Below are 21,514 nucleotides of genomic sequence, written 5' to 3'. Positions count from 1 at the left end.
ATTGGCGGTTCTGTAGTGAACAACAAGGCATTCCTAAGGATGGCAGGGAACAATGTGTACAGCTGAAATAGTATGACGTCTTATTTATAATTAACTTTTAAGTATTTCAGGTGCACTTGAATTGGTTTACAGTCATTTACAATGATGTTTTGGGTGGGCGAGTTTAGCATTTTGGGGATTATTCCATCGATCCATTATGTAAAGCAAGGTAAATCAAATTCCAAATTGTATTTGTTTCTCTTCAACATTCTTTGTGTGTTTGATTGAGCCTACCTGAAGCACCAGCCGGGCGGGGTGTATCACTTTTGGGACGCTTCTATTGGTTCCATTGTACCAGGAAATGTCAAAACAGCACTGCTAAAGTATTTGAAAGAAAACTCTTTTGAACCCAGGTCTGAATCAAGCGCAGACAAAGTATTTGAAAGGAAGCAATACTATTTAGTCCCAGGTCTGCTGAAAATTCTCCTGTATTTCTGAATTTACAGTAGGAGCTGAATTCCCTCTTTGGCTCTGATTGAAGTGTGGGAGAGGCAGATAATGATTCATCAGTAATCAACATCTCATAGGGAACCAGTCCTTCACCTAGTCTACACTTATCCCGTGTGTGGCATCTCATGGCAAGCCTCATATACGCTGTACCTCAAAAGATTACATTTTATTCTCTGTGTTTAAGCGTGAATCAAATGGTGAACCGTCACAGGTCCAAAAACAATGAGGATATGACATTTTGAAAATGCAAAGAGGCTGTTTTTATCTCTCCATCAAGCTAATAAGGAAATTAATGAGCAAATTAATAATTAGTGAGGCAAATTAGCATACAACAATTAGCATACTGGATACTTGCTGAAGGTGCATCTCCCTGAATCAGACACTAGTCTCGCGCCTTCAGATCATTGCGGAAGCTTATTAATACTTGAAGCCTAAGCACTAGCTGAACATTGATTTGGAATTCCCCAATGACACGTGCATGCTATTACGGTCATGTTTGTAATCCCTACTGGGTAAATATGCTTAGCTGTGAAAGCAGATTAACACAACGTTGTGTTCATTTGTCCCAAATGACCTCAGCAATCTAAGGAAGTGGTCTTCAGCAGCTGTCCACTGTTATTATTTTTGTTATGCGTGGACTATTCAATCAAAGCCAACATCGGGAAGTTTCTCAGTCCAATCAAAACCACTTTCTGATACAAGCATGTGCATTTCTATTTGTGTAATCCATAAGAGTACTTGCAGTATATGTGAAACTATTTTGATATCAAACACTCTTTCCCACAAGCAGCTCTGGACACATTTCGTTTTTTGCTTTCCCTTTCATTGAACTTTGCACCCAGTTTACCCATGGGGTTAAGGCACAACTTTAGCATTATCCACGGGTGGCGTAAGCAAGTTTTGTTGGTTTTTGAAGTTTCATTAAAGATTCTTGTGTCAGAGGTGCTGCGTGATGCTAAACAAATGGTGTTTTTTGATTCTGACTCGGGTGTTCCTCTCCCGGAGCAACCCTGAGACAGGCCCAGAGGTGGTTGATTGACATTTGTGCTGAAGGTATCAGACAATAGAGGGCAGTGCAGAGAAGTCCAGTGTTCTCCCAGCAACCCCCTCTTTATGATTAGATTTCGATACTGTGCCTCAGGAAAAAAAAGCACCCAAATTTAGAGTCAGAGAAGATGAGAATGTTGTGGAATATGAGTGTCTGAATGTCTGTACTAGCATTCTAAATTGTAGGCATTTTGGGTATGCGAAAATACCATTCTTTATAATATGTGACATTTCTGAAATGTAGTATGCTTTAAATGCCAGGATGTTAAACTCATTAGGTTTTTCATCTAGTAGAATTTGCTGCACACTATTGAGGAAGAGAATCATCTTTCGACACTGACACGCTTTTGACAGCAGATAATCAGATAAGGGGACACGCTCTACCAAAGGAAGACGTACAGCTGCTTCGGTAAAATGCTTATGGGGATCCTTAAATTAAAACAAACAAAAACAACTCAAATGAATGAACGGCAGGATTTAACACAATTGCACATTAGATGACACCTTCGCAGTATGGACAAGCCTAGTATGTTGATATTTACACGTACTGCATTCGTTGTTTTCTAGGCAGTGTGTTCTAAATAGTAGTATGATTAGTACACAGCATGCAGTTCAAAGGGGCCATCTGCAGTTGCTAGATCCATTTTTGGACATTTATGATATGTACCCATTGGTTCTTGAAGAATATCACTAAGAATTGCCTCATGAACTTAGTTCAACTGTCGTAACCCACCAGAACCCAAAATATAAGCTTGTTTTAAGTCCAAGTAAATGTAAACAACCACTATATAGCCACAAAAACACGGTTAAAACTATACTTTTGATATCATGGATGACCAGTCCATAGCTCTGTCTATGAATTTGAGAGTGGTAACATTTCTCCATCCCTCAGCTTTTTACAGAAACAGGGACGGGAGAATGCTTAGTTATTGTTTCAACAGCTGATTACCGCTTTAAGTAAGTAGTAGACGTGCAAGATTTCAGACATGGCCAGTGAATGAGACAGAAGGTATGTCTAGTAATGCACCTGGTTTAAACAGGTTTTAGTAACAAGCAGTGACTTTAGGCTTCATTATGAACCAGTTTAAACAGGTTTTAGTAACAAGCAGTGACTTTAGGGTTCATTATGAACCAGTTTAAACAGGTTTTAGTAAGAAGCAGTGACTTTAGGGTTCATTATGAACCAGTTTAAACAGGTTTTAGTAACAAGCAGTGACTTTAGGGTTCATTATGAACCAGTTTAAACAGGTTTTGTCAACAAGCAGGGACTTTAGGGTTCATTATGAACCAGTTTAAACAGGTTTTAGTAACAAGCAGTGACTTTAGGGTTCATTATGAACCAGTTTAAACAGGTTTTGGCAACAAGGAGTGACTTTAGGCTTCATTATGAACCAGTTTAAACAGGTTTTAGTAACAAGCAGTGACTTTAGGGTTCATTTTGAACCAGTTTAAACAGGTTTTGGCAACAAGCAGTGACTTTAGGGTTCATTATGAACCAGTTTAAACAGGTTTTAGTAACAAGCAGTGACTTTAGGGTTCATTATGAACCAGTTTAAACAGGTTTTAGTAACAAGCAGTGACTTTAGGGTTCATTATGAGCCAGTTTAAACAGGTTTTAGTAACAGGCAGTGACTTTAGGGTTCATTATGAAAGGGGGGAACCATTTAGTATTAGTCTATGAGAGGATGCGTCACACTCTGAAGAGTTCATAAACATTATTGTCCTTGAGTACTGAAAAGAACACAATGTACCAAAATGAAGGTGAATTACAACATTTGCGTCCCCCTTCACTCTAAGCACTACTTCAATCTGTGAATAGCGTGATAGAAATGTCTAATGCATCATAATTGTTGTTCTGAAAATGGAAATGTATTCAGCTTGTATTATACTGTTTTATCATTAGCTTCAAGCAGTAGGCCTACACAACATCTGTTATGGTGGTATACTATTGTGTTTTTGAATTTCTACCAATATCAAATAAAAGTAGAGACGCCACACTAGTTGACAGCTGCACCTTTATACTTCTGAAACTGATAACCAGAGTTTCGGAGTTTGAAGAAAGTTTGGAACTGTCTGGGCAGGCAGTAGGCTGGCGAGAGAGAAAGACAGAGGAACTGTCTGGGCAGGCAGTAGGCTGGCGAGAGAGAAAGACAGAGGAACTGTCTGGGCAGGCAGTAGGCTGGCGAGAGAGAAAGACAGAGGAACGGTCTGGGCAGGCAGTAGGCTGGCGAGAGAGAAAGACAGAGGAACTGTCTGGGCAGGCAGTAGGCTGGCGAGAGAGAAAGACAGAGGAACTGTCTGGGCAGGCAGTAGGCTGGCGAGAGAGAAAGACAGAGGAACGGTCTGGGTAGGCAGTAGGCTGGCGAGAGAGAAAGACAGAGGAACTGTCTGGGCAGGCAGTAGGCTGGCGAGAGAGAAAGACAGAGGAACTGTCTGGGCAGGCAGTAGGCTGGCGAGAGAGAAAGACAGAGGAACTGTCTGGGCAGGCAGTAGGCTGGCGAGAGAGAAAGACAGAGGAACGGTCTGGGTAGGCAGTAGGCTGGCGAGAGAGAAAGACAGAGGAACTGTCTGGGCAGGCAGTAGGCTGGCGAGAGAGAAAGACAGAGGAACTGTCTGGGCAGGCAGTAGGCTGGCGAGAGAGAAAGACAGAGGAACTGTCTGGGCAGGCAGTAGGCTGGCGAGAGAGAAAGACAGAGGAACGGTCTGGGTAGGCAGTAGGCTGGCGAGAGAGAAAGACAGAGGAACTGTCTGGGCAGGCAGTAGGCTGGCGAGAGAGAAAGACAGAGGAACTGTCTGGGCAGGCAGTAGGCTGGCGAGAGAGAAAGACAGAGGAACTGTCTGGGCAGGCAGTAGGCTGGCGAGAGAAAGACAGAGGAACGGTCTGGGCAGGCAGTAGGCTGGCGAGAGAGAAAGACAGAGGAACTGTCTGGGCAGGCAGTAGGCTGGCGAGAGAAAGACAGAGGAACGGTCTGGGCAGGCAGTAGGCTGGCGAGAGAGAAAGACAGAGGAACTGTCTGGGCAGGCAGTAGCCTGGCGAGAGAAAGACAGAGGAACAGTCTGGGTGGGCAGTAGGCTGGCGAGAGAGAAAGACAGAGGAACTGTCTGGGCAGGCAGAAGGCTGGCGAGAGAAAGACAGAGCCATTGGAGTGGAAGAGGGCACAGCCTGCCAGAGAAGAAGTGGACAAGGCTGGTGTAGCAGAGACTGGGCACTGAAAGACTGGAAACTGGTTGGAGGGAGCACTGGCACCGATAGGAACGCTCTATTTAGTGGACTCCCAGACTAGAAAAAGAAAAGGAGAGCCGCACCATCTAGGAGCTCAGATGCAATCATTTAATAACCTAATAACCAACATTTCGACAGTTTGGGAGATCCATTTAGTGGACTCCCAGACTAGACTCCCTGACTTGTGGTCGGACTCACTCAGGTGGAACAAACTTAAACTACTATTTGTTTATTTAGTAAATGTGTCTTACTTTTTAAAACGCTGTATTGTTGGTTAAGGGCTCGTAAGAAAGCATTTCACTGTAAGGTCTACCTACACCTCATGTGACAAATGCATTTTGATTTGCTTTGTTTCAATGAATCTCAAAGAAATCTCAATGCAATTATTATGTAAAACACAACCAAAATGTCCCTAATGTTCAAAACTAAAGACAGCATTTCCTTCCGTCTGAAAGCCAATTGCATTTTTTCTAGCTATTCGATTGCCCAGGAGTCAGACTTGCCCAGTTCACATTTATTGGGAGAAATTGAAGCCAAATTCCCATGTTTTCATCCTGTCAGTTCAAATCCGTCAGGCCTGGATGAGCATGACAAGTGTCGGGAGGAAAAATCCCTGGTCTACCTATAAGCCGAACCCCCGGCCCTAACCCTAACCCCCTGAGGAGAGAAACAGAGGAGGGAGGGCGTCCAAAAAGCAGAGGGATTTGGAAAAAAGAGAGACAGACAGAGACAAAAAGGATAGCAATAGAGAGAGAAAAACGAGACTGGCAAGCCTGCTCCTCGCTATATTGGAGAGGAGTGCTGTTACCAGGGCAACTAGTAGCCCCCTGATTGGTATTTGGAGCAGCAAGCGGATTTGCTGTTCTGTGGTCAGCTAATATGGTGTGTGGCTACTCCTCTCACAGCGCCGTACCCACAATTCACTGGGCAGGGGGACGGTGGTCATCCGCCTCTGGGCAAGGCGCCCCCTTTGTTTGGTCGTGCCTCCGGGGCGGAGGATGGTGGGGGCAGCGGAGGGGGCGGCAGAGAGGGCGGCGGAGGATGGTACAACGTCTCTCCATATTCTGATGGGCGTCATGATGAAACATTTGTTATGAGCATGCTAGCTACACGATTAGATCTTGTTTGTTTTTGGGACCGAAAGTCTCGCTGTACGAACGCTCAAGAGTTTATCTGAAATACCTCAGTTCAAGGTCAGAGCTGAGGAAAAGAAAAAGAGGCAAAGACAGAGGGAAGGGAAAGACTAGCTGACAGAGATGGTAACGTTCTGCCAAAGACAGAGGGAAGGGAAAGACTAGCTGACAGAGATGGTAACGTTCTGCCAAAGGCCGAGGGAAGGGAAAGACTATCTGACAGAGATGGTAACGTTCTGCCAAAGACAGAGGGAAGGGAAAGACTAGCTGACAGAGATGGTAACGTTCTGCCAAAGGCCGAGGGAAGGGAAAGACTAGCTGACAGAGATGGTAACGTTCTGCCAAAGGCCGAGGGAAGGGAAAGACTAGCTGACAGAGATGGTAACGTTCTGCCAAAGGCAGAGGGAAGGGAAAGACTAGCTGACAGAGATGGTAACGTTCTGCCAAAGACAGAGGGAAGGGAAAGACTAGCTGACAGAGATGGTAAAGTTCTGCCAAAGGCCGAGGGAAGGGAAAGACTAGCTGACAGAGATGGTAACGTTCTGCCAAAGACAGAGGGAAGGGAAAGACTAGCTGACAGAGATGGTAACGTTCTGCTCAAGACAGAGGGAAGGGAAAGACTAGCTGACAGAGATGGTAACGTTCTGCCAAAGGCCGAGGGAAGGGAAATACTAGCTGACAGAGATGGTAACGTTCTGCCAAAGGCAGAGGGAAGGGAAAGACTAGCTGACAGACATGGTAAGACCCTGAGTTCCCTCGACACAGGAACAAGACTGTTCCGACTATCTGTGTTCATCATGGAAGACACACCCACAAACACCCACATCCATACAGCCTCTGAGGTAATGATGTGCATAGATGCTCAAGCATATCAAAACATGTTCATTGATTTTGCCACAGGGAAGGCGAGGACCGATATTTCACTATCAGTGACACCAATCAAAACCATGTTATCTGTTTATTTTATCTACACTGCTTACATGCCGATAAATTCACCATCCTCCACCATCCTCCATGTTAGTGCTATCTATAAAAAGAAAAATGTCCTTGCCTTAATGTTTGTGCCTACTTCCCCCGTAGTCCTTCCGAGTGTGTGGTGTGTGTGTGTGTGTGTGTGTGTGTGTGTGTGTGTGTGTGTGTGTGTGTGTGTGTGTGTGTGTGTGTGTGTGTGTGTGTGTGTGTGTGTGTGTGTGTGTGGGGGGGTGTGTGGGGGGGTGTGTGTGTATGGGGGTGTGTGTGTGTGTCAGATGTGGAACAGGCAGTTGTGCATGGCTTGATGCCTAACTACACCCTGGGGGAGGTGAGGAAAACATGCAAACCAATATTGACATCATATTTACTGTGATGTACAATTTTACAATTTTATAGTTTCAGTGAATGTTCTTACAAAGTTATGTAACTTTTCCAATAGACATGATGTATTATGTACATTATAGACATGCAGTACCTTTGTTCTTGCCGAGGACAAGCATACCCATCACATGATGCAGCCACCACCATGCTTGAAAAGATGATGGGTGGTACTCAGTGATGTGTTGTGTTGGATTTGCCCCAACCATAACACTATGTATTCAGGACATAAAGTTAATTTCTTCATCACATTTTTTGCACTTTACTTGAGTGCCTTATTGCAAACAGGATGCATGTTTTGGAATATTTGTATTCTGTACAAGCTTACTTTTTTTGACTTTATCATTTAGGTTAGTATTGTAGAATAACTACAATGTTGTTGATCCATCCTCAGTTTTCTCCTATTACAGCCATTAAACTCTGTAACTGTTTTAAAGTCAAAGGATGCCTATATCTTTGTAGTGACTGGGTGTATTAACACACCATCCAAAGTGTAATTAATGACTTCACCGTGCTCAAAGGGATGTTCAATCTCTGCTTTTTAACCAGTCTACCAATAGGTGCCCTTCTTTGGAAGGCATTCAAAAACCTCCCTGGTCTTTGTGGTTGAATCTGTGTTTTAAATTCACTGCTCAACTGAGGGACCTTACAGATAATTGTATGTGTGGGGTACAGAGATGAGGTAGTCATTCCAAAATCATGTTAAACACTATTATTGCACACAGGATAAGTCCATGCAACTTATTATGTGACTTGTTAAGCAAGTGCTGAACTTATTGAGCCTTGCCCTAACCTTTGACTCAAGGTATTTCAGGTTTTCATTTTTAATTAACTCTGCCCATCTTATTTGCTGGGTTGGTCCTCAGTCATTCTCTCTCTCTCTCTCTCTCTCTCTCTCTCTCTCTCTCTCTCTCTCTCTCTCTCTCTCTCTCTCTCTCTCTCTCTCTCTCTCTCTCTCTCTCTCTCTCTCTCTCTCTCTCTCTCTCTCTCTCTCTCTCTCTCTCTCTCTCTCTCTCTCTCTCTCTCTCTCTCTCTCTCTCTCTCTCTCTCTCTCTCTCTCTCTCTCTCTCTCTCTCTCTCTCTCTCTCTCTCTCTCTCTCTCTCTCTCAATTCAATTCAATTCAATTCAAGGGCTTTATTGGCATGGGAAACATGTGTTAACATTGCCAAAGCAAGTGAGGTAGACAACATACAAAGTGATTATATAAAGTGAAAAACAACAAAAATGAACAGTAAACATTACACATACAGAAGTTTCAAAACAGTAAAGACATTACAAATGTCATATTATATATATATACAGTGTTCTAACAATGTACAAATGGCTAAAGGACACAAGATAAAATAAATAAGCATAAATATGGGTTGTATTTACAATGGTGTTTGTTCTTCACTGGTTGCCCTTTTCTCGTGGCAACAGGTCACAAATCTTGCTGCTGTGATGGCACACTGTGGAATTTCACCCAGTAGATATGGGAGTTTTTCAAAATTGGATTTGTTTTCGAATTCTTTGTGGATCTGTGTAATCTGAGGGAAATATGTCTCTCTAATATGGTCATACATTGGGCAGGAGGTTAGGAAGTGCAGCTCAGTTTCCACCTCATTTTGTGGGCAGTGAGCACATAGCCTGTCTTCTCTTGAGAGCCAAGTCTGCCTACGGCGGCCTTTCTCAATAGCAAGGCTATGCTCACTGAGTCTGTACATAGTCAAGGCTTTCCTTAATTTTGGGTCAGTCACAGTGGTCAGGTATTCTGCCGCTGTGTACTCTCTGTGTAGGGCCAAATAGCATTCTAGTTTGCTCTGTTTTTTTGTTAATTCTTTCCAATGTGTTAAGTAGTTATCTTTTTGTTTTCTCATGATTTGGTTGGGTCTAATTGTGCTGCTGTCCTGGGGCTCTGTAGTGTGTGTTTGTGTTTGTGAACAGAGCCCCAGGACCAGCTTGCTTAGGGGACTCTTCTCCAGGTTCATCTCTCTGTAGGTGATGGCTTTGTTATGGAAGGTTTGTGAATCGCTTCCTTTTAGGTGGTTGTAGAATTTAACAGCTCTTTTCTGGATTTTGATAATTAGTGGGTATCGGCCTAATTCTGCTCTGCATGCATTATTTGGTGTTCTACGTTGTACACGGAGGATATTTTTGCCGAATTCTGCGTGCAGAGTCTCAATTTGGTGTTTGTCCCATTTTGTGAAGTCTTGGTTGGTGAGCGGACCCCAGACCTCACAACCATAAAGGGCAATGGGCTCTATGACTGATTCAAGTATTTTTAGCCAGATCCTAATTGGTATGTTGAAATTTATGTTTCTTTTGATGGCATAGAATGCCCTTCTTGCCTTGTCTCTCAGATCGTTCACAGCTTTGTGGAAGTTACCTGTGGTGCTGATGTTTAGGCCAAGGTATGTATAGTTTTTTGTGTGCTCTAGGGCAACAGTGTCTAGATGGAATTTGTATTTGTGGTCCTGGTGACTGGACCTTTTTTGGAACACCATTATTTTGGTCTTACTGAGATTTACTGTCAGGGCCCAGGTCTGACAGAATCTGTGCATAAGATCTAGGTGCTGCTGTAGGCCCTCCTTGGTTGGTGACAGAAGCACCAGATCATCAGCAAACAGCAGACATTTGACTTCGGATTCTAGCAGGGGGAGGCCGGGTGCTGCAGACTTTTCTAGTGCCCTCGCCAATTCGTTGATATATATGTTGAAGAGGGTGGGGCTTAAGCTGCATCCCTGTCTAACCCCACGACCCTGTGTGAAGAAATGTGTGTGTTTTTTGCCAATTTTAACCGCACACTTGTTGTTTGTGTACATGGATTTTATAATGTCGTATGTTTTACCCCCAACACCACTTTCCATCAGTTTGTATAGCAGACCCTCATGCCAGATTGAGTCGAAGGCTTTTTTGAAATCAACAAAGCATGAGAAGACTTTGCCTTTGTTTTGGTTTGTTTGATTGTCAATTAGGGTGTGCAGGGTGAATACATGGTCTGTTGTACGGTAATTTGGTAAAAAGCCAATTTGACATTTGCTCAGTACATTGTTTTCATTGAGGAAATGTACGAGTCTGCTGTTAATAATAATGCAGAGGATTTTCCCAAGGTTACTGTTGACACATATTCCACGGTAGTTATTGGGGTCAAATTTGTCTCCACTTTTGTGGATTGGGGTGATCAGTCCTTGGTTCCAAATATTGGGGAAGATGCCAGAGCTAAGTATGATGTTAAAGAGTTTTAGTATAGCCAATTGGAATTTGTTGTCTGTATATTTGATCATTTCATTGAGGATACCATCAACACCACAGGCCTTTTTGGGTTGGAGGGTTTTTATTTTGTCCTGTAACTCTTTCAATGTAATTGGAGAATCCAGTGGGTTCTGGTAGTCTTTAATAGTTGATTCTAAGATCTGTGTTTGATCATGTATATGTTTTTGCTCTTTATTCTTTGTTATAGAGCCAAAAGATTGGAGAAGTGGTTTACCCATACATCTCCATTTTGGATAGATAATTCTTCGTGTTGTTGTTTGTTTAGTGTTTTCCAATTTTCCCAGAAGTGGTTAGAGTCTATGGATTCTTCAATTGCATTGAGCTGATTTCTGACATGCTGTTCCTTCTTTTTCCGTAGTGTATTTCTGTATTGTTTTAGTGATTCACCATAGTGAAGGCGTAGACTCAGGTTTTCCGGGTCTCTATGTTTTTGGTTGGACAGGTTTCTCAATTTCTTTCTTAGATTTTTGCATTCTTCATCAAACCATTTGTCATTATTGTTAATTTTCTTCGGTTTTCTATTTGAGATTTTTAGATTTGATAGGGAAGCTGAGAGGTCAAATATACTGTTAAGATTTTCTACTGCCAAGTTTACACCTTCACTATTACAGTGGAACGTTTTACCCAGGAAATTGTCTAAGAGGGATTGAATTTGTTGTTGCCTAATTGTTTTTTGGTAGGTTTCCAAACTGCATTCCTTCCATCTATAGCATTTCTTAATGTTACTCAGTTCCTTTGGCTTTGATGCCTCATGATTGAGTATTGCTCTGTTTAAGTAGACTGTGATTTTGCTGTGGTCTGATAGGGGTGTCAGTGGGCTGACTGTGAACGCTCTGAGAGACTCTGGGTTGAGGTCAGTGATAAAGTAGTCTACAGTACTACTGCCAAGAGATGAGCTATAGGTGTACCTACCATAGGAGTCCCCTCGAAGCCTACCGTTGACTATGTACATACCCAGCGTGCGACAGAGCTGCAGGAGTTGTGACCCGTTTTTGTTGGTTATGTTGTCATAGTTGTGCCTAGGGGGGCATATGGGGGAGGAAATGCTGTCACCTCCAGGCAGGTGTTTGTCCCCCTGTGTGCTGAGGGTGTCAGGTTCTTGTCCGGTTCTGGCATTTAGGTCACCACAGACTAGTACATGTCCCTGGGCCTGGAAATGATTGATTTCCCCCTCCAGGATGGAGAAGCTGTCTTCATTAAAATATGGGGATTCTAGTGGGGGGATATAGGTAGCACACAGGAGGACATTTTTCTCTGTTAGGATAATTTCTTTTTGAATTTCTAGCCAAATGTAGAATGTTCCTGTTTTGATTAATTTAATGGAGTGAGTTAGGTCTGCTCTATACCAAATTAGCATACCCCCTGAGTCCCTTCCCTGTTTCACACCTGGTAGTTTGGTGGATGGGACTACCAGCTCTCTGTAACCTAGAGGGCAACCAGTGGGTCCATCTCCTCTATACCAGGTTTCTTGCAGGATGACAATGTCTGTATTAACGATTTCTTTGGTGAAGTCCGGGTTTCTGCTCTTTAGGCCAAAGGCAGATGACCTCAGGCCTTGGATATTCCAGGATAATATAGTGAAGGCTTTTTGTTCCATAGAGTGTCCAATGTTGTTGGTCATGGTTTAGCCTCAGGCCAGTAAGTGTGAACAACAAAAAATCTCTCTCTCTCTCTCTCTCGCTCTCTCTCTCTCTCTCTCTCACTCTCTCTCTCTCTCTCTCCTGCAATACTCCACTCGTGACCCCAGTGAGTTTCTGGGTGCAGCGTTAAAGCCTTTCTTTCTGAACAGCAGTAGAGGGGTCAGTGGTCAGGTTTCCTTTCCCAGGATTAGAGTGCTCGTTACAGTGTTTACCCCAGAGGCTCTCCCAGGTGCAGCAAAAACATTGTCGACCTCGGCTGTAGAATGGCAGGGTGCAGCTTTACGGTCTCACTCTATACCTCTAAGGCTCTCACTGTGCATTGTTATGATGTGTGTCCCAAACGGCACACTATTGACCAAAAGTAGTGCACTATGTGGGGAATATGGTGCCATTTGGGACACCGCCGTGGTCTTAATCTAATACGATGAGGCCTGAGGGGGGAAGCACCTCTCCAGCAGCTCACTCTGATCCCCTTACAGAGCCACAGCACTGCCAGGTATCCACTAGATCAGACTTAGAGCTACATCACTGTCAGGCATCGACTAGATCAGTCTTAGAGCCACAGCACCGCCAGGTATCCACTAGGTCAGGCTTAGAGCTACAGCACCGCCAGGTATCCACTAGGTCAGTCTTAGAGCTACAGCACCGCCAGGTATCCACTAGGTCAGTCTTAGAGCTACAGCACCGCCAGGTATCCACCAGGTCAGGCTTAGAGCTACAGCACAGCCAGGTATCCACTAGGTCAGTCTTAGAGCTACAGCACCGCCAGGTATCCACTAGGTCCGGCTTAGAGCCACAGCACCACCAGGTATCCACTAGGTAAGATTTAAGGGGAAACAATGTTATTGGATAGTGTCTGGTATCGAGTTGTTCTATAACATTTCAGTATCATTTTAATCTCAAGCAAAATGGGTCGAATTGATCCTGCAATGTAATACGTATAGCCATCAATTTTATTTTCTAATACCAAGACACTGAAATACTTTGTTGTCGTTGACACTAAAGAAGATAAGACTCTATGTATCAGGTATAGGCGACTCCAGTCCTGATTAGTGTCATTTTTCTCTGCTCTATATTATCATAAGATTAGACTCTCTCTCTCTTTTGTTGCCAATGATAATTCTAGATGGCTGCTTCGTGCTTCCTCTTCGAGAGTGAAGTGGACTTACCACTTATCAAAGAAGGAGCCCACAGGGCCAGGTGGCTTTCAAGTCATACCGTATGCTTAGAGAACATCAGACCAAATGGGACCCACTTGTTATGTGTAGAGTAACAGTCTAAAGGCAAAGCTACAGCTGAACAATAAAGGGATGGCCAGCAACTAAGACAAAATGTGTTACAGTATATTCAAAAGTATGTGGACACCTCTTCAAATTAGTGGATTTGGCCATTTCATTGGCAGTAGAATGGCCCCATACTGAAGAGCTCAGAGACTTTCAATGTGTCACCGTCATAGGATGCCACCTTTCCAACAAGTCAGTTTATCAAATTTCTGCCCTGCTAGAGCTGCTCCAGTAAACTGTAAGTGCTGTTATTGTGAAATGGAAATGTCTAGAAGCAACAACGGCTCAGCCGCGAAGTGGTAGGCCACACAAGCTCACAGAACGGGACTGCCGAGTGCTGAAGTGCGCAGCTCATAAAAATCCTCTGTCCTCGGTTGCAACACTTAATACAGAGTTCCAAACTGCCTCTGGAAGCAACGTCAGCACAAAAACTATTCGTTGGGAGCGTCATGAAATTAGTTTCCATGGCCGAGCAACTGCACACAAGCCTAAGATCACAATGTGCAATGCCAAGCGTCGGCTGGAGTGGTGTAAAACTAGCCGTCATTGGAGCAGTGGAAAATATTCTCTATACCAAGAGAGTTTTCATCTATATTATTTGTAGCTGTCTTTTTACCACCACAAACCGATGATGGCACTAAGACCGCACTCAACCAACTGTATAAGGCCATAAGCAAACAAGAACATGCATATCCAGAAGCTGCACTCCTAGTGGCCGGGACTTTGATGCCACCCCCTGTATTATTTATCATGCAGGACTCCTGCCCCCCCCCTGGATTATTTCATATTCAGGACTACCTCTTCCCCAAGCTATTAATACCCAGCAGCCCCTGCTAATTTACCGGTGAGTACCCTGCCTCGACTTGGCAAGTCTTTTTTCAGCTGCTTCGTGGATTACATGTCTCTTTTTCTGTCTCTCATCGTCCTCCTCCATCCTCTTTCATTTTCTCTTCTTCTCGCTCTTTAAATGCTTCTCCTCAATCCCTACTCTATTCCTCCTCTCTACCTTCTCTTCCACTTTTCCCTCCTCCCTCGCTCCTTCTCCCTCGCCCTCTTACCCTTCCCTCTGTTGTCCTCCGCCTCCCCCACTCTATAACTGAGCGTTTCCATTGAAGTGTCATCCAAGCCATTGTTCGCCTGATTACAGTTCACGACAAACATCATTTTTTCCCTATATTTGTTGTTTATTGTATTTTGGTTAGTATTGCCAATTTCAATATTCAGATGTCAGTTCTACTCACAATTCATCATGCTGCTGCCACTTTTTTTGTTGAAAACATTCAAAACCACTCTCTCTCTTCTCGCAATGTTTCCACATTAGTTGTGCTTAATACAAATGTTTATTACTTTTCTATTGAAAGAATAGTTGTTGGCATACAGTGGTGCCCGTACCAGGTTGAAAAACCAAGCTCACTCATTAATTTCAGTGATTTCAGTAAATGCTGCGATATGGGAAGAAAGTCACAAGGACAAAACAGCTTCGACCATCCATGGTTACAGCAATTCCACACACCATATCCCCAACCCCCCTCCGATCCCGATGGGCCCTACCATGACTACACAGATGCTTAGCCTATGGCCAGCAGCAGAATGCTATTAAACATTTATTCCCTCCATATATTACAGTACGTTTTATACTCTCTGTGGTGCCTACGGCGAAGAGCGACATCTTACGAGTTCCAACCCAACTTTGCTATATAGAGACTTTTATTGTGGTTATCTTGACTTTTATAGTGTTTTATCTAGACTTTTTGCGTGTTTATCTTGACTTTTATCATACAGAAAGTTTTTACTATTATCACATATGACCGCCAAACACTTCTGGACATTAGATCGACAGTTACTGACCTAACTTAGAATTCAACTCCGACTCAGCTGTTCCACTGTTCATACCGGACCCTATTCCTTTGTTCCATGGGCTACCAAAACGCTGCAGGCTTAGATGTGGGAGACGAGGTGGAGACCTGGTGAAATTGAGGCAAAGGGAAAACCAAACGGCGCTCCCCTCCGTTCTATTGGCCAATGTCCAGTCACTGGAGAATAAGATGGATGAGCTTCTTTCGAGAGTCTCCTGTCAGAGAGAATTGAAAAGTTGCAATATTATTTGATTTATTTATTTGATTTATTTCATCTTATACAGTGAGGGAAAAAAGTATTTGATCGCCTGCTGATTTTGTAAGTTTTCCCACTGACAAAGAAATGATCCATCTATAATTTTAATGGTAGGTTTATTTGAACAGTGAGAGACAGAATAACAACAAATAAACCTACCATTAAAATTATAGACTGATCATTTCTTTGAAAGTGGGCAAACGTACAAAATCAGCATGGGATCAAATACTTTTTTCCCTCACTGAATGTCTTACTGAAACGTGGCTGGATGATGATGCTATGCACGTAGCACTCTGTGGATTCTCCATGCAGCGGCAGGATCGTACAGCGGCTTGGAGGTGAAGTGAGTCTTTTCATAACTAACAACTGGTGTGCTGCTTCAAGTGTAAAGGAAATCTTGAGCTTTTGCTCACTAGATATAGAATAATTCATAGAAAGCTGCAGACCCCTTCTCATCCATAATTATCACAGCTGTCTACATTCCTCCACGGGCCAACACCACCCTGTCACTCAAAGAACAATATGGGGCCATAAACAAACAAACAAACCACTCACCCAGAGCGTTTCTGGTAGGCGGACACTTTAATGCGGGGAGATTTAAAACCGTCCTACCTCACTTCTACCAACACGTCTCCTGCACCACTAAGACATCTAAAACTCTAGACCATTTTTATTCTGCCCACAGAAACCCATACAAGGCCCTCCCTCGTCCTCCCTTTGGCAAATCTAATCATGACTCCATTCTCCTGCTTCCTGTTTACAAACAAAAGCTCAAACAGGAAGTACAATACAGAAGTGGTCGGATGAAGCAGACCCGAGGCTACAAGACTGTTTTGCAAGTACAAACTGGGATATGTTCCGGGATTCATCTGATAGCATTGATGAGTTTACCACAACAGTCATGGGCTTCATCAATAAATGCGTAGACAATGTCATCCCCGCAGTGACTATAAGAATATATATACAAACCAAAATTCATGGATTGGGCGATGGGGTCAGGGCTCTGTGCAGGCCAGTCAAGTTCTTCCACACCAATCTTGACAAACCATTTCTGAATGGATCTAATTTTGTGCACGGTGGTATTGTCATGCAGAGTAACAGGAAAGGGACTTCCCCAAACTGTTACTACAAAGTTGGAAGCAGAGAATCATCTAGAATGTAACTGTATGCTGTAACGTTAAGATTTTCCTTCACTGGAACTAAGAGGCCCGAACCATGAAAAACAGCCCCAGACCATTATTCCTCCTCCACCAAACTATACGGTTGGCACTATGCATTTGGGCAGGTAGCGTTCTCCTAGCATCCACCAAACCCATATTAGTCCGTTAGACTGCCAGATGGTGAAGCGTGATTCATCACTCCAGAGAACGTTTCCACTGCTCCAGAGTCCAATGGCGGGAAGCTTTACACCACTCCAGCCAACGCTTGGAATTGCGCGTGGTGATCTGAGGTTTGTGTGCGTCTTCAGCACTCGGTGGTCTCGTTCTGTGAGCTTGTGTGGCCTACCACTTCGTGTCTGAGCCATCGTTGCAGCTCTAGCATAAGTTTGATGAACTGACTTGTTGGAAAGGTGGCATCCTATGACGGTGTCACGTTGCAGTAAGCTCTATTCAGCTCACATGCTGACTACACCGATCGCATTGCGTGCGCGAGCAATGCAAAATATATTTACACGTACATGTTATTCAATCGTTGCACCCACACTGCTCGCGCACGCCAACGAGCGTCTGGAATATAGGATTTGGCCCCATAAACCTTTGAGGATTGACCCAGTGGAATATAAGCCCCAGATAACATTCCCATCATCCACTCTGTCCCTAACACCATGCCCAAACCGGAAGTGCTCAAATTGATTTTCTCCCCCCACACCAAACGCGATAGGGACAGAGTCCCAGGGCACCTAATGGGAATATGAAAAATGAACATGATATGGAGAGAAAAGAGGGGAGCGGTGGAGGATGGGAATGTTATCTGGGGCTTATATTCCACTAGGTCAATCCTCAAAGGTTTCCACAACCGCAATAATGACCCAGTCAAGTGTTTCATGTCTTTTGATTCTAATCTTTGTCAACAAAGAAAACAATGCCATGTTAAATAATCCCACCACTATGCACATAAACATTGACTCCTGTGGCTATACTTGCAAGGAAGAGAATGGTTGATGTGAGGTAAAGAGACACAATGGCTGCATTTCCGACACTTCTCCATAAGTGTGCACTTGGGAGTTGAGACTTCCTCCAGCAGATGCTTACACCAATTTAATGCTTTAAAATCCATGATGCCGAGTGTGCAAGTAGGGTGGAGAATCGGGATGCAGCCAATTAATACATCAAATAAGGTATTGCAACAAGGACCAGTTTGGCAGTTTTCCTTCCAGATGCCTGTGCAGGAGAAAAACACCCTGCCATTCTGCAGTTAGGCTGTCACTCTTTGCCAGAATCAAAGTGAAGCCATACGATTTAAACTAGTTTAGATCATTTTACAACCAAGATGAACATTTCCACACATCTCAGGGAGACCGCCATCCATCTGCTCATTCAATACGTATCACTACGTTCACTCTTTCTATTCACACGCTTCACGACTCGGACGTTCTAGTCAACACAAAACAGCATTCTACTGTTCATACAGATGCAGTGTGATGTCAATCATGCCTCGGTAACAGGAGTGAAACAGCATTGACTTCAGGATGGATGTGTGTGGGAAATGAACCTGTGAACGTCACACTGAGGTGAAAATAACTGCCAAATGGCACAATGTTTTTCTTGATTCTTGAGGGATCACTGCCACACTTATTTGATAATGCAGTCAATACCTGATAATCCACTCAATACCTGACAATGCATTCAATACCCGATAATGCAATCAAAACCTTATAATACACAATGGCCCTCATTTATCTAATTATTGCAAAAATGTACTGAGTACTGCTATGAATGAAGCCACTTTAGTCATAAGAGTCCCACCTTGGAGAGAAAGAAAATGGTGCAGTTTGAGGTCATATGGCGGAAAGTGATGCGGGTGCTGGAGATGGGGGTGTGAGCAGGTGGGTCTGGACAGGGGGTGATGTTGTGGATGTTTGTGTGCGTCTGTAGGTTGTCATTTGTATGTGTATGCAAATTGTGTTGTAAGTAAGCATTTCACGGTAAGGTCTGTTGTAATTGTGATAAATACAATTTAATTTAATTTTATTTTATTTTGGCTTGTATTGTAAAAATAAATAGAAAATCTTACACGCAAAAAATTGTTCCACCTTGTCAACTGTCACATATACTCCCTCTCCGGCTTCTAGGTCATTAGGCTGCTGATTATCCCACACACCTGTCATCATCGTATCGCGCACCTGCACCTCATGACACTCACCTGGACTCCATCACCTCCTTGATTATCTTCCTCATATCTGTCACTCCCCTTGGTTCTTTCCTCAGGTGTTATTGACTCTGTTTCATGTTGGTGCGTTGTTTGTTTCATTTATTTATTAAAACACTCACTCCCTGAACTTGCTTCCCGACTCCCAGTGCACTCGTTACAGAATAACACCTCAGATAAGGGAAGCATCAGGGAGTGTTTTTTTGTGTGTGTCAGAGTAATGACGTTGAGACCGGGAACTGATACAGGCTCTTATGCCTCAACCAGATCGCCAGGCTCCCCTGCCTCGGCCGGCTCGTCAGGCTCTCATGCCTCAGCCGGATCACCAGGCTACCCTGCCTCAGCTGGCTCGTCAGGCTCTCATGCCTCAGCCAGATCGCCAGGCTCCCCTGCCTCGGCCGGCTCGTCAGGCTCTCATGCCTCAGCCTGATCACCAGGCTACCCTGCCTCAGCCGGCTCGTCAGGCTCCCCTGTCTCAGCCTGGCTCGTCAGGTTCTCAAGCCTCAGCTGGATTGCCAGGCTCCCCTGCCTCAACCGATCTGTCAGGTTCCTGTGCCCCAGCTGACTCGACAGGTTCCCAGGCCTCAGCTGGCGTGACAGGTTCTCGTGCATCAGCAGGGGTGACCGGTCCGCTCCTGATTCCTGGGTTCGTCCCCTTTGACTGCGTCCTGTGGCTGGAGCCGCGCATCAGGGAGGGGGTGCTGTCACGTATACTCCCTCTCCGGCCTCTAGTTCATCAGGCTGCTGATTATCCCACACACCTGTCACCATCGTCTCGCGCACCTGCACCTCATGACACTCACCTGGACTCCATCACCTCCTTGATTATCTTCCCTATATCTGTCCCTTCCCTTGGTTCTTTCGTCAGGTGTTATAGACTCTGTTTCACACATGTATTTGGGGAGTTTCTCCCATTCTTCTCTGCAGATCCTCTCAAGCTCTGTCAGGTTGGATGGGGTGCGTCGCTGCACAGCTATTTTCAGGTCTCTCCAGAGATGTCGATCGGGTTCAAGTCCGGGCTCTGGCTGGGCCACTCAAAGACATTCAGAGACTTTTTCCAGAAGCCACTCCTGCGTTGTCTTGTCTGTGTGCTTAGGGTTGTTGTCCTGTTGGAAGGTGAACCTTCGCCCCAGTCTGAGGTCCTGAGTACTCTGGAGCAGGTTTTCATCTGGAAGGATCTCTCTGTACTTTGCTCCGTTCATCTTTTCCTCGACCCTGACAAGTCTCCTAGGCACCGCGCCTCTGCAGCGGGGACCCTCGCCACAACCCCGGACTGGGGACTCTGGCAGCTCCGGACAGGAGGGCGACTCTGGCAGCTCCGGACAGGAGGGCGACTCTGGCAGCTCCGGACAGGAGGGCGACTCTGGCAGCTCCGGACAGGAGGGCGACTCTGGCAGCTCCGGACAGGACGCAGGCACAGGACTCACAAGGCTGGGGAGACACACTGGAGCCTGGTCCGTGGAGGAGGCACAGGATATACTGGGCTGTGGGGGGGAGCACTGGATATCTGGTGCGTACCCTTAGAACCACTCTTCCAGGCTGAATGCCCACTCTAGCCCGGCACGTGCAGGAAGCTGGAACAGGCCGCACTGGGTTCTCCTGGCGAACTGGGGAAACCGTGCTTAGAGCCGGCGCAGGATATCCTGGCCCAAGGAGACGCACTGGAGGGCTGGAGAGCAGGGCTGGCACCACCCATTATGACTGGATGCCAGCTTCCACCCGGCAAATGCGGGACGCTGGCACCGAGCACACCGGCCTGTGAATGCTCGGCCGAGACACAGTGCGCATCACCCCATAGCACGGGGCCTGACCAGTCACATGCTCGCCCCGGTAAGCACGGGGAGTGGGCTCAGGTCTCCAACCTGACTCCGCCACACTCTCCGTGTGCCCCCCTCAAAAAATGTTTTTGGGGCTGCCTCTCGGGCTTCCTTGCCAGCCGTGTTCCCTCATACCACTGGTTCCTTTCTCCTGCTGCCTCCGCTCTCCTGGCTGCCTCAACCTGTTCCCATGGGAGGCGATCCCTTCCAGCCAGGATCTCCTCCCATATGTAGGATCCCTTGCCGTCCAGAATGTCCTCCCATGTCCAGTCCTCTCTTCCATGCTGCTTGGTCCTTTGGTTGTGGGTAGTTCTGTAACAACTTTTGGAAGGAGTGGAGGACCAAGGTGCAACGTGGTATGTGTTAATCTTTATTATTTGAACTGAACACTGATTAAGAAAAATAACAAAGAGAATGAACAAAAAACGAAACAGTTCTGTCTGGTGCAGAAAGACACAAAACAGAAAACAACTACCCACAAAACACAGGTGGGAAAAGGCTACCTAAGATTGGTTCTCGATCAGAGACAACGATAGACAGCTGCCTCTGATTGAGAACCACACCCAGCCAAACACACAGAAATAGAACACAAAACATAGAGTGCCCACCCCAACTCACACCCTGACCAAACCAAAATAGAGACATAAAAAGGATCTCTAAGGTCAGGGCATGACAGGTGCAATGGAAGAGGAAAGACAATGTAAATATTGTGACCTCGAAGAAATAGAGAATTGAACTCATTTTTATCTTCTATTGCCCTTTCTACCACGATATACACTTGCTCTTATTCCAGAAAGC

Source organism: Oncorhynchus kisutch, linkage group LG5 (genome assembly GCF_002021735.2).
Source record: "Oncorhynchus kisutch isolate 150728-3 linkage group LG5, Okis_V2, whole genome shotgun sequence".
NCBI lineage: Eukaryota > Metazoa > Chordata > Actinopteri > Salmoniformes > Salmonidae > Oncorhynchus > Oncorhynchus kisutch.
This window is presented reverse-complemented; position numbering follows the sequence as displayed.